The following is a 13,916-nucleotide window of genomic DNA, read 5'->3' as shown; positions in this document are numbered from 1 at the left end:
GTGGCAGCCTGGATGGGAGGGGAGTTTGGGGGAGAACAGATACATGCATATGTGTGGCTGAGTCCTTTGGCTGTTCACCTGTAACTATCACAGCATTGTTTGTTAATCAGCTATACCCCAATACAAAGTAAAAACTTAAAAAAAAATTATGTTCCAGTATTTGTATCTCAAGTGATGAAGAGGCAATGAATGCCCTGGGTATAAAATGGACCTTGCACTTAGCCTGGAGATCCCAATCACTTCGGAAAGCAGAGAAAAGCAGGCAGATCTTAAAACACGCTTTAGCCAAGCTATGTCAGGAAACTCAAGAAAATTGGATTAAATTGCTTCTGATTGCCCTTCTCCGCATCCGGTTAGCCCCAAGGGATAAGTCAATGTTAAGAGCATTTGAACTCCTGTATGGTAGACCCACTTCCCAATCCTGAGAGAGGGGACTCTTTAGCCCCCCTGAAATGGAACAATCATGTATGCCCTCCAGGGAAGAGAAAATGGGAAAGCTCTCACTGCATATAGTAACCAGGTGCTGTCTGCACCCACAGACCTGGCCCTGTACCCCTTCCGGCCAGGAAACGGGTAGACCTAAAAACCTGGAAAATTGGTAGCATCCGTTAGATCGGCTCACCCCTAAATAGAACAGAGCCCACTTGGTGATCCTAACCATCCTCTCTGCCCTGAAGTTGCAGGGCTCACTCTGGGCACATCATGCTCAAGTGAAGAGGGCCCTGAGCCCCAGCCTCCACACAGACAACCTGGGGCACCAGACCCCTTGACTATTTATGTGAACCTCTCTTCAAACTGAAGCTTCTCTTTGTAAAAACAACAAAGTGACCAGGGAGATTCAGGCCACAGCAGTGATCCCTCTACACCAAGGGACACATGTGCCTTCAGGCAAAAGACTTACAGGCCTATATATTTTTTCCTTTGTCTCCAAAAGGTTAGATAAATGGTGGTTGCTCAGGGATACAAACAGGGCTGAGGCCTGGTGACCATCAAACACATCTAAAGGCAGCTGGAAGGAAGTTCTGTTGCTCTGTTCCGGGTAATGATGACACTCCAAAATCAGTAGGAAGCAGTTACAGAAGGCAGACCTGCACCCTCAGTGCCCTTCAAGAAGGAGGAGCAGGACAAAAGACAGAGGAGGGATTTTTCACCAGCAAAGCCCATTAACAATTCCCCAGGAATAAAAATAGAATCTGGGTAATAAAATAAGGTCTAACCTTTTTTTTTTTTCCCTTTGTGCTGAGTCTGGCTTCACTTGCTCATCAGGAACTACGTGTAGAGGCCTCACAGCTGGCACTTTGGGGTGTGTGCAAAAGCTGCACACAACATTCAATTCTACCTGGCAGTGGGCTGTGTGCAGAATGAGAGCTGCACCCCACATTGTAATCTGGAACCTAAGCAACACGCCTGTGCCCTCCTTGTGAGAGCTCTGTCCCATCCCCTCTGTGTTGACAAGATCCCTATAAAGCAGCCCGGTCCACAGCCTGTCGGGAGAGCATGGACACCAGTGGGAGAGCTCACACCTCTCCATTTCTCAATCAAACAGTGAAACTTCCCTTTGCTTTTGAACAGAACTCAGTCTCACTCTATTGGCTCAAATGACATCAGGCAGGAGGACCCTTGTTGGGGCCCTACTTGATCAGATCAGTGACAATATAAGACTGCTAATGCACCAGAAAAGAATGAAACACAGCAACAGACATCAACATGGGTGAATCATGAGTAAAAAGAGCCAGTCAAAGAAGAATACATGGAAGATGAATCAATCTAATTAAAATTCAAAAACAGACAAAACTAAGAAAATGGTCTTTAGGGATACCCAGATGTTAAAACGAAAGACAAGCAATGAGACAATAATCACAAAATCATCTTACTGGTTCCATCTCTGGGAAAGAGAGGAGCTGTGATTGGAAGACAGTGGGTACTTGATCTTGAAATCAGTGGTCTATTCTGATTGCTGATTGATTACAGAGATGTTCATTTTATAATTATTTTTTAAATTATCCTCTTTTTTTTTTGAGCTGCACCAAGTCTTAGTTTGCAGCACATGGGATCTTTAGTTGTGGCATGCAAACTCTTAGTTGTGGCATGTGGGACCTAGTTCCCTGACCAGGGTTGGAACCCAGGTCTCCTGCTCTGGGAGCATGGAGTCTTAGTCACTGGACCACCATGGAAATCTCCTAAATTATTCTTTAAATCTATCCTTGGATCAGGCTCTGAGGAACACTGGCCTAAAGACTCGACATGAATCCATCAAAACCTAAAAATTCTATACCAGTAGTTTGCCCACGACTGGTTCGCTCATTCCTGGAGAGTGAATGGAACATAAATAGTCTGAACTGTGTCTCCAGCTCAGGATGAAGGCAGGCTAGCCTGGTCCTCCCACAATCTTCTGAATCTCTCCTGAGGTGACTGCTGAGACAAAACACACATTCACACACCTCCACAGGGACAAGTCATAATATATACTGCATAGACTCCAAATCTGCATTAGGAAACATTTTTCTCCCTTCAGTAGAGACGCAACTTTTCCCACAAAAAAAAAATGAAAAACATTTTTCATTATTATGCAAGCAGTTTAGCACCTGAGAGTTAGGGTCTCAAACCTGTCATTCTAGAAAAGGGTCATTGTACTATATTTGCATTACCAAAGAGGTTTTTTTTCCCCCCAGGACAATGAAGCAGTCTGACTCAAAATTAACTGAAGGCAGAAAACTACTTCCAACCTTCAAATGAAATCAGAATGTGTTGTTACTTCTGAATAGAAGCCTCTGGTTTTCTTTTTTTTTTTTTCTTTCTTTCTTCTTTTCTCCCTCCTTTTTCTTCCTTTAAGTCAGCAGTAAAACCCAAGTCATTTCCATTTATGGATACGCCTGCCCTGTTAGAAAGCTTTTTCTTTATTGAAGTATTTCACACTGGGAGCTTTCAGTCAGTTGGTTCTGTTTCCGCCCCTTGGGGCCAGAGTATAAATCTAATCCCTCTTCAACATGACAGCCTTTCAAATAGGTTAAGACAGTTACCACATCTTCCTGGAATTTTCTTTTTCTCTCAGTCCCTTGGCCATCTCCCAAAGGGCAGTTCTGAACCCCTTCTCCATCGCGGTTGATGTGTTCCTAGGCTCCACTTTATCTCTCCCTAGCACAAAGAGGGAGCCCAGACCTGAAGTTAAGTTTCAGTTGTAGGGGGAAAAAAACTATCTTTCCTTTACCTGTCTCATATTCATTGTCTGGAGCTCTGCAAATTAGACTGACAAAAGACAGTTTAACAAGAGAAAAACAACAGCAGTTTACTAGCATGTACATTCCACTTTACACAGGGGAGTGCTCAGTTATGAGTAACTCAAAGTGGTGGCTAGAACTTGGGCTTATATTAACAAGCATCTTAACAAGAGAACAACAAACTTTCAGAGAAGTAACTAGGAACAGAACTTTGAGCTTCTAGGAGCAAGAAATTGCTGGAAGGCAAATATATAGGGAAAGTAATTGTGAATAAGGGCTGGTTTTAGCAGAGGTCATTATGTAGATTTCTTTGTTGTTGGTGCCTGGTCTGAGAAGGGTCTCCAGTTATCTCTGGCGATTAACTTCTGCCTCTCCTAGTAAGGAAGGGACAGGGGACCCCTTATTAAATGTGTGTCCTGCTTTGAGGCAAATAGAGGGAGGACAGAGAGCTTTCCTGTATCTGCTTCTTTTCAAATGCCTTTAGCTAAGAATAATCCTTGTGCCAAGGGGGCATATTTGTGGTGGCATATTTGGGGTGGCATATTGTGCTACTCCTCACGGTCATAATGTGACCAGCCTAGGTTGCAGCAAGATCATCAACCCCTACATTCTAGAAATGTTATGCCTATTAATCCAATGGTTTTAAGGATGATAATGTGCATACCATCAGAAGCAATTTTTGACTGATGCCAAGTGTAGGTACTGGAGGAGAAAAAAGTAGGAAATTAGTTTGTCTTTTAAAAAGCAAAAGCTATTACAGCCATTTTGTGAAATGTTTATTATTGATGCCTAGTTGTCATGCAGCACAATAACAGCTGATGTCAAAACCTGAAGGGCTGCCAAACAAATGAAGGATTTGTCAGATTACATTTGCCATGCATTGAATTTGACAGCAGCAGTTAACTCTAGATAAGTGGGCTCCATCTTCACCATTGTGAAGCTCATTGTGTTAGTAACAGATAAACCCTCAAGGCTCAATGATTTAACACAATAAAAGTTTATTTCTTGTCTCTTTTTATCCCGATGTGGGGCTCCTGTATGGGTGGTTCTCTTCTAAGCAGGGATTCAGAGATCCAGCCTCCTTCTCTGCCATTGTCAACAGGCCATTCCCAAGGTTGCTCTGGGGATGAGTGGGTGGGGCGGGGCGGGGGGAAGGGGCAGGGAGAGTCTGTTTCATTCTAACCAGCCTGTGTGGGGAAGAACATGGATGGTCAGCCATAGGAGGACTTTAGGGCCATGTGTGGGAGTGGAGGGCATCACTTCTGTCTAGTGGCTAGAACATAGTCATAGGGCCAACCTAACCATAGGGAGTTTGCAAATATAGTCTAGATATATGCCTGAAATGAAGAATTTACTTCTTGTCTCTTAACATTCCAATGTAGGGGCGACTATATGGAGGACAAATAGCATCTTAATATTGTGAAAATTGTTTTGACCTTCTGGGCCACAGAAAAGTTCTCAGAGACCTCCAGAGGTCTCCAGATCATACTTTGAGACCACATCCCTAGAATATCAGATGATGCTTTGGTGGGCTGATTTCACAATAATATAGTATGATATTAAAAAGACATGCAGTAACATTTCACCTTCCTAAGCATTTTTAAAATTTATTTATTTATTTTTATTTATTTAGGTTTTTGGTTGCTCTAGTCTTCATTGCTTTGCACGGGCTTTTTTTAGTTGTGGCAAGCCGGGGCTTCTCTTTTTGTGGAGCACAGGCTCTAGGCATGCGGGCTTCAGGAGTTGTAGCACTCAGGCTCAGTAGTTGTGGCACATGGGCTTAGTTGATCTGTGGCATTTGGAATCTTCCAAGACCAGGGATCAAACCCATGTCCCCTGCACTGGCAGGTGTATTCTTATCCACTGTACTACAGGGGAAGTCCCCTAAACATTTCATATTTAGAGTTAAAATATTCTTCAGTTTTCTGCCTTCCCCAAGGCCCAGTTCTAAGGGACTTGGCTGAGTGCCTCTCCTCCAGGTTAGGGACCCCTTCAACTGGCCATAACTTCTCAGTTCTTGATTATCTCACTGCTGTGCTCCAGTCTGTGGCTTATGGCCTCTTCCCATCTGTTCCTTTTAGCTCAGACAATGTATGGCTCTCCTGGGGCACCTTGTTCCTGCTGAGTCAGTTCCCATCTCTCCTCCTTGAAAACGACCAACAGAGAAACAGCCATGTTCCCTGATGATCCCCAATGGAAAGTCCATCCTACGTCCCCTTAGACCAGGAAATTAGTTTGTCTTTTAAAAAGCAAAAACTATTAGTCCCTCTCCTGGGCTTTCTCAGAAAAAGGAGAGAGAACTGCCCTCCTGCTCAGCCCAAAACACCTGGGTCCCATTCCTCACCATTCAGTGGCCCATGCAACCCTCTCTCCTCTTCTCAAGACTTTCAGACAGGAGACTCTCCAGGCTCTAAGGCAATTCTATTTTGATCTGTTTCTCCAACTCCTTCTGTCTGGGGATATCTTTTGTCAAGATATCCAGATTTTTGTACTCTGATTGATTCCTGCTTCCTGACTAAGACTCTCCTCTGAACTGTCTTCTCATCTGGGTTCTGATTTTGGGGCTTCCATGTTCATCACTGCTAAATCACTTCAATCATGTCCGATTCTGTGAGAGTCTATGAACAGTAGCCCACCAGGCTCCTCTGTCCATGAGATTCTCCAAGCAAGAATACTGGAGTGGTTTGCCATGCCCTCCTCCAGGGGATCTTCCTAACCCAGGGATTGAACCTGAGTCTTCTGTGTCTCCTGCATTGGGAGGGGAGTTCTTTACCACTAGCGCCACCTGGAAAGCCACTGTCTTACTTGAGCAAGAATCCTACTTAGTCAGCTTAGCAAGAACTCCCATCTTGATATCTGATCATCTAAAACATCTGATTGGCTTCCTCCTCCCCCACCATTCCCTAGGTGATGTCCCATCACCCTGGCCTGTCTTCAGCAAGAATCCTGGTAGGCCAGTTGAGCCAGAACCCTTCTTTACCCCTCAGGCTTCCCCGTAGCAATTTTCTGTCAGCCTGTTCCTTGGTCATAAATTATCTCTTTTCCTCGTTATATTCAGAGTCAAGCCCAATCACTGTTTCCTACTGCAAAACTCCATTGCACCTGAATAAAGTCTGCCTTGTCATGCTTTAATATGTTTCATAATTTTTTTCCTTAAAAGAATAATTTGTTATTGTGTCCAACTCTTTTGAGAACCCATGGATTTTAGCCCACCAGTCTCCTCTGTCCATGGGATTTTTCAGGCTAGAATACTGGTACATGCTCAGTCACTCAGCTGTGTCCAACTCTTTGCAACCTCATGAACTGTAGCCCACCAGGCTCTGCTTTCCATGGAATTCTCCAGGCAAGAATACTAGAGTGAGTTGGCATGCCCTTTTCCAAGGGGTCTTCCTGACCCAGGGATTGAACTCAAGTGCCCTGCATTGCAGGAGGATTCTTTACTGCTGAGCCATCAGGGAAGCCTAAACAGAGTAATACTTTTTCTTTAACATCTCATACCTAAGAGCTCACATGCAGGAACACTGAAGGCAAGAAGCTCCTAATTTTGAGTTCATCTATATATTCCCTAAGAACTCCCAGGGAAAACATAGCTGAGCTCAAAATAAGTCCTCTCTAAGGCAGCAGGTGAATGATGCATCTTCTCCTGGACTCTTGGGTAGTTTATCCTGTTCATTGGGAGGACATCTGCTCTGTCTTCCCAGCTCCTGGGACCACGAGAAATAGAGGCAGAGGAGACCCTGTGGAGATGTTGGGAGGTCACAAAGGCTGGAGGGGGGGATGAAGTCAAAACAGGTACAGAATCAATCATGTGGACATCCCTGTGTGTTGCCCACACAGAAGGGAACTTCAGGAGAGTAGAACTGCACGTTCTACCTGGCCACCACTGCAGTGCTGCACACCCTTCCCAGTTGTACTAGCAAACACAGTTGTATGTCTAAAATTTGGTTTTGATACAACGGACCACGTATTCTGAAACAGCAATGATATGTGAGAAGGAACATGGGGTTGAGAAGGCAGTGGGATGTAGTGCATGCGTGCTAAGTTGCTTAAGTCATGTCTGACTCTTTGCAACGATATGGACTATAATCCACCAGACTCCTCTGCCCATGGGATTCTCCAGGCAAGAATACTGGAGTAGGTTGCCATGCCCTCCTCCAGGGGATATTCCCAGCCCAGGGATTGAACCTGCTTCTCCTGCATTGGCAGGTGAATTCTTTACCACTAGTGCCACCTGGGAAGTGGGATATAGCATTGAGTACAATTTGTGGCAAAAAAAAGCAGAGGGTAAGGTGGAGATGGAGACAGTTTTCCCTTTGGCTAAATAATAGAGAATGTTGCCTCTTGAGGATAAGAGTGTCCAGCCAGGGCTGTAAAGCTGTACTCAAATAGAGACCCAAGGTTAAAGGATATCCAAAAAACCAGGGGATTGGCAATAGATACAATTGAATGTTGTCTTATGTAGTAATAAAATCCTAGTATTCAAACCATGCTAGGATGCTAGTGAGGGCTCACAGATGTGGAGACATTAGAATGACCCAGAAATCATCATGTCCCTTGCACCAGATCACTTGCACCTTCGTGAAGCACTCAGTGTTGAGGGGCATTTTTCTGCATGATTGAAGACATTCTAATAATATACACAATATTTCTCAGTTTTTCCAAAACAACCAACAAAGTAGTTTAAAAAAAAATAGAAGTTAAGTAAAGGATTAGTTGCTCAATCATGTCTGACCCTTTGTGACCCCGTGAACTGTAGCTTGCCAGGCTCCTTTGTCCATGGGGATTCTTCAGGCAAGAATCCTGGAGTGGGTTGCCATACCCTCTTCCAGGGGATCTTCCCAAACCAGGGATCAAACCCAGGTCTCCCACACTGCAGGCGGATTCTTTACCAACTGAGCCACCAGGGAAGCCTGAAATAAGTAAGTCATGATGTAAATGATGGTAATTCACAGTTGTGAGAATATGAATGGTTGTTCTTTTCTTTTTTGGATTTTTAAATTTTCTAAAAATAAAACAAGGAACTCCCCTGGTGGTTCAGTGGTTGGGAGTCCACCTGCCAGTGCAGGGGATGTGAGTTCTATCCCTGGCCCAGGAAGATCCCGCACGCCGTGGAGCAACTAAGCCCGTGTGCCATAACTACTGAGCCCGCCTGCTGCAACTACTGAAGCCAATGTTCCCTAGAGCCCATGCGCAATGAGCAAAGCCCCTGCGAGGAGAAGCCTGTGCATCACAATGAAGAGTAGCCCCCACTCACCACAGAGAAAGCCCACGTGCAGCAAAAAAGAAAAGAAAAGAAAAATAATAAAATTTAAAAATAAAAACAAAATGAAAAGGCATAAAGATAATAAAAGAAGCTCAGACAAGGTTGACTGAAAGTCAGTTTGATAGGTACAATTTTATATAATTCTCCCAACATCTCTGTGGGACACGATTATTTTTCCCATTTTCAGAAGGAGAAACTGAAGCTAAAGCTGTTACATAATTTCCTCAAGGTCACACAGCTAGAATGTGAGTGAATCTGGACTTGAACCCTGGTCTTTTGACCCTAGATTCCACGTTCCTCCTTCCACTTCTCTCTGTTTCTCAAGAATAGTAGTCTCTTCTGATCGCTAAAGCAACAGGGTGCTTTTCTTTTTTTGGCTAAGCCTCGCCACATGTGGTATCTTAGTTCCCTGATCAGGGATCGAACTCTCATCCCCTGCATTAGAAGTACAGAGTTCTAACCTTGGACTGCCAGGATCCTTTGGAAAGAAAGTGACTAGTCTTCTCCTGCCATCACCCAAAATGAGTGACACAGCTGCAAATACCTGGAAATGACCAGGAAAGTGTACTGGCCCTTTAACTGGAGACAGGTGACAAAGACGTAACAACTACTGAAGAATGATCAGGGCTTGCCCACAGACTCGAGGAATCCTCACATCATAGCTTAGAAGTAGGCCCCCTTTTTAAAAAATCACCCCTGCAGAATACCTATAATACATAGGCTTTGTTGACTGAAGAAAAATGCCCAGCCTAGGAGTTACGAGTTATGTTTCATTCAGGGACGTTACTGAGGATGATAACCCAAGAGACAGCCTCTTAGGCATCTCTGAGGAACTGCTCCAACAAGGTAATGGAAGAGCCAGGATACATAGGAGTTTTTGCTGAAAAAAACAAAAACCAGAACAAACCTACATAGTTGAACATCAAAAGATTACTGCTAATCACCAAAAAAGTAGACATCTCAGTTTTAGTGCTTTCAATGTATGGGTGTTTGTGTGTTAGTCTCTCAGTCGTGTCTGATTCTTTGCAACCCTATGGACTATAGTCTGCCAGGCTCCTCTGTCCATGGAATTCTCCAGACAAGAATACTGGAGTATTCCCTTCTCCAGGGGATCTTCCCAAACCAGAAAGCTGAACCCAGGTCTCCCACATCGCAGGCAGATCCTTTATGGTCTGAGCCACCAGGGAAGCCCTTCATTGTGTGGGAAGAGGCAATAGTCTGTGCTCATTGAAACTATTCCTTTGATATACATCTCAACTAGGTAAGGGCAGTATCCTGTTTCTCCCCACCCTAAATTTCCCTCAGGGCACACTGTTGTAGGGGTGGCTCCAGTGCCTGATGGGTTCACGGTGGCAATGTTCATTGTTTACTAGAATGGCAGGTGACATTCTTTGTCCACAGCCTATGCACAATCTTGATTTGTCACCTATGCAGGAAAGTACTTCTAGAGCTTTACTCCGGTTCGGTTCAGTTCAGTTCAGTCGCTCAGTCGTGTCCGACTCTCTGCGACCCCATGAATCGCAGCACGCCAAGGCTCCCTGTCCATCACCAACTCCCAGAGTTTACCCAAACCCATGTCCATCGAGTCAGTGATGCCATCCAGTATTGTGGAATTACAAATTACCCTAAAACTTGGCACCTTAAAAGCCACCATATCATTTTATTTAACAGGTCATGGCCGGGCAATTTGCACTCAGGTCTTTCATGTGGTTCCAGTCAAATGTCAGCTGGAGCTAACTGGGCTGAATGTGCAAAATGGCTCACTGACATGAGTGGCAGTTGATGTTGGCTGATGAGCTGTCCACTAGAAAGTCCACATGTGGCCTCTCCCGTTTGGCCAACTCAGGGCCGTAGGACATCACACCTGATGTCTAGCTTCCCCCAGGACAGGCATTCCCAAAAAACCAGGCAGGAGCTGCAAGTCCTTCTCTGATCTAGCCTTGGAAGTCATGCATCACTCCCATGGCATTCTGTTAGTTACAAATGAATCATTAAACAGATTACATTCAAGGGAAGGAAAATTAGGCTCCACCTCTTGATGAAGGCGTGGCAAAATCACATTGTAAAGATGGAATTGGGATTTTTAAAGTATTTTGTATTAATTTCTCATTTAAAGGTTTTCTTCTCTACAATCACCCCCCTGCTTTTTTTTTTTTTCAGTCTTCTAACGTTATTGAAGCTTTCAATGGCTATGTCAATGATCTCTCTTGATAAATGTCACATTTCACTTGAAAATAGGTGGGTTATTTTCAAGTATCTTTTGATATTAATCTCTAATATAAGTCCACGGTGATAAGAGAATAGATTCTGCATTATTTCAATACCTTTAGACTATGAAATTTTTGCACCTGGTCTTATGTCCCTGGATATGTTCCAATGTCTTCTAGTTTATAGTCTATAGGAACTTGAATAGAATTTGTATCCTACTGTTGTGTGAAAATTGCATAAATCTTAATTATGTTGAATTGGTTCATACTGCTTTTCAGATCTACTATATCTTTCTACTTCTTTGTATATTTATTGTATTAATTGAGAGTTTGACATTTAAACTCCCAGTAAAAATTTATCTACTGAAAAATTAATTGTAATATATATAGTGGAACTATATGTAACTTTGTTCTGTATTTTCCAAATTACCTGTAAACGTGTTATTGTATTTTCATAATTCACAAAAATAAAATAAAGAAGTAAGCAAAAAAACAAAAGAGGCATGTAAGGTGAGAGACGTTTTAGCCAACTCCAGACAATAAAATCTGCTCAGGCATTTAATCCAGTGTTTCCCGACCTTTGTCACCTCATAGCACACACAGAAAGCATAATATACAGGAAGCATAACAGGTTCATGACACACCTGTTGGGTAGTTCTGACAGGCTCACTATCTATGATCAACAAAGCTTCCTTCCTTTACTTTATGGCTAGTGTGCATTTGAGGACAAGATTTCCTACATGCTTCAGAGTAATTTTTAAATTTTATTTTATTGAAGTATAGTTGATTTACAATGTTGCATTTAATTTCTGCTCTACAGCAAAGTGACTCAGTTATACATATATCAGTTCAGTTCAGTTCAGTTGCACAATCATGTCTGACTCTTTGCGACCCCATGGACTGCAGCACACGAGGGTTCCCTGTTCATCATCAACTCTTGGAGCTTGCTCAAGCTCATGTCCATCGAGTCAGTGATGACATCCAACCATCTCATCCTTTGTCGTCCCCTTCTCCTCCCGCCTTCAATCTTTCCCAGATCAGGGTATTTTCTAATGAGCCAGTTCTTCTCATCAGGTGACCAAAGTATTGGAGTTTCAGCTTCAGCATCAGTCCTTCCAATGAATATTCAGGACTGATTTCCTTTAGGATGGACTGTTTGGATCTCCTTGCAGTCCAAGGGATTCTCAAGAGTCTTCTGCAACACCACAGTTCAAAAGCATCAATTCTTCAGCACTCAGCCTTCTTTATAGCCCAACTCTCACATCCATACATGACTACTGGAAAAACCATAGCTTTGACTGGATGAACCTTTGTTGGCAAAGTAATGTCTCTGCTTTTTAATATGCTTCCTAGGTTGGTCATAACTTTCCCTCCAAGGAGAAAGCATCTTTTAATTTCATGGCTTCAGTCACCATCTGCAGTGATTTTGGAGCCAAAAAAATATAGTCTCTCATCGTTTCTGTTGTTTCCCCATCTATCTGCCATGAAGTGATGGGACTGGATGCCATGATCTTAGTTTTCTGAATGTTGAACTTTAAGCCAACATTTTTGCTCTCCTCTTTCACTTTCATTAAGAGGCTCTTTAGTTCTTCTTCACTTTCTGCCATAAGGGTGGTGTCATCTGCATATCTGAGGTTATTGATATTTCTCTTGGCAATTTTTGATTCCAGCTTCTGCTTCATCCAGCCTGGCATTTCACATGATGTACTCTGATACAAGTTAAATATGCAGGGTGACAATATAGAGTCTTTTCCAATTTGGAACCAGTCTGTTTTTCCACGTCCCGTTCTAACTGTTACTTCTTGACCTGCATACAGATTTCTCAGGAGGCAGGTCAGGTGGTCTGGTATTCTCATCTCTTTAAGAATTTTCCACAGTTTATTATGATCCACACAGTCAAAGGCTTTGGCATAGTCAATAAAGCAGAAGTAGATGTTTTTCTGGAACTCTCTTGCTTTTTCGATGATCTAACAGATGTTGGCAATTTGATCTTGAGTTCCTCTGCTTTTTCTAAAGCCAGTTTGAACATCTGGAAGTTCATGGCTCACATACTGTTGAAGCATGGCTTCTAGCCCCACAGGGGCAGTGGCTCTGGGTGCAGCAGACCTGGGTATGGCATAAGCGCTCTTGGAAGAAGTCACCATTAACCCCACTATAGAGCCACCAGAACTTACACAGGACTGGGGAAACAGACTCTTGGAGGCACAAACAAAACCTTGTGTGCACCAGGACCCAGGAGAAAGGAGCAGTGACCCCATGAGAGACTGACGCAGACTTGCCTGTGAGTGTTCAGGAGTCTCCAGCAGAGGCGTGGGCCAGCAGTGACCTGCTGCAGGATTGGGGGCCCTGAGTGCAGAAGTGCTGCATGGGACCTTTTGAAGGAGTACCTTATCTTCATTACCTCCACTATAGTTTGGCCTCAGGTCAAACAACAGGGAGGAAACACAGTACCACTGCCCCTCAACAACAGAAAATTGGGTTAAAATTTTACTGAGCATGGCCCTGCCCATCAAAACAAGACCCAGTTTCCCCCTCAGTCAGTCTCTCCATCAGGAAGCCTCCATAAGCCTCTTATATATATGTATTCTTTTAATATCCTTTTCCATTATGGTTTATCACAGGATGTTGAATATAGTTCCCTGTGCTGTAGAATCTTGTTCAACAGTAGAACCTTGTTGTTTATCCATTCTTTATATAATAGCTTGCATCTGCTAATTCCAAATTCCCAGCCCCTCCCTCCTCCACCTGCTCCCACTTGGCAACTACAAGTCTGTTCTCTGTATCTTTTAAGTCTGTTTTGTTTCATAAATATGTTCATTTATATCATATTTTATGTGACATTTATGTGATTTTATGTGACATGTCACATAAGTGATATCACATGGTATTTGTCTTTCTCTTTCTTAGTTCACTTAGTATGATAATCTCTAGGTCCATCCATGTTACTGCAAATGGCATTATTTCATTCTTTTTATGGCTGAGTAGTATTCCATTGTATATATGTTCCACATCTTCTTTATCCAGTCATCTGTCAATGGACATTTAGGTTGTTTCCACATCTTGGCTTGTAAATAGTGCTACTTCAGAGTAATTTTTGAGCCAACAGAAAAGAAACTCCTAGCTCTGACTCCATTGTACTATAGGTTTCTCTACTGTAAGAGTTTCTATGTCCAAAAGCTTTGAGATAGTTTTCCATTTTATCTTTCATAAACACTAAAGGAGAAAATA

Source organism: Giraffa tippelskirchi, chromosome 5, assembly GCF_054371585.1.
Source record: "Giraffa tippelskirchi isolate mGirTip1 chromosome 5, T2T-mGirTip1v1.2.pri, whole genome shotgun sequence".
Taxonomy (NCBI): Eukaryota; Metazoa; Chordata; class Mammalia; order Artiodactyla; family Giraffidae; genus Giraffa; species Giraffa tippelskirchi.
The sequence above is the reverse complement of the archived record's forward strand: the minus strand, read 5'-3'. Positions refer to the sequence as shown.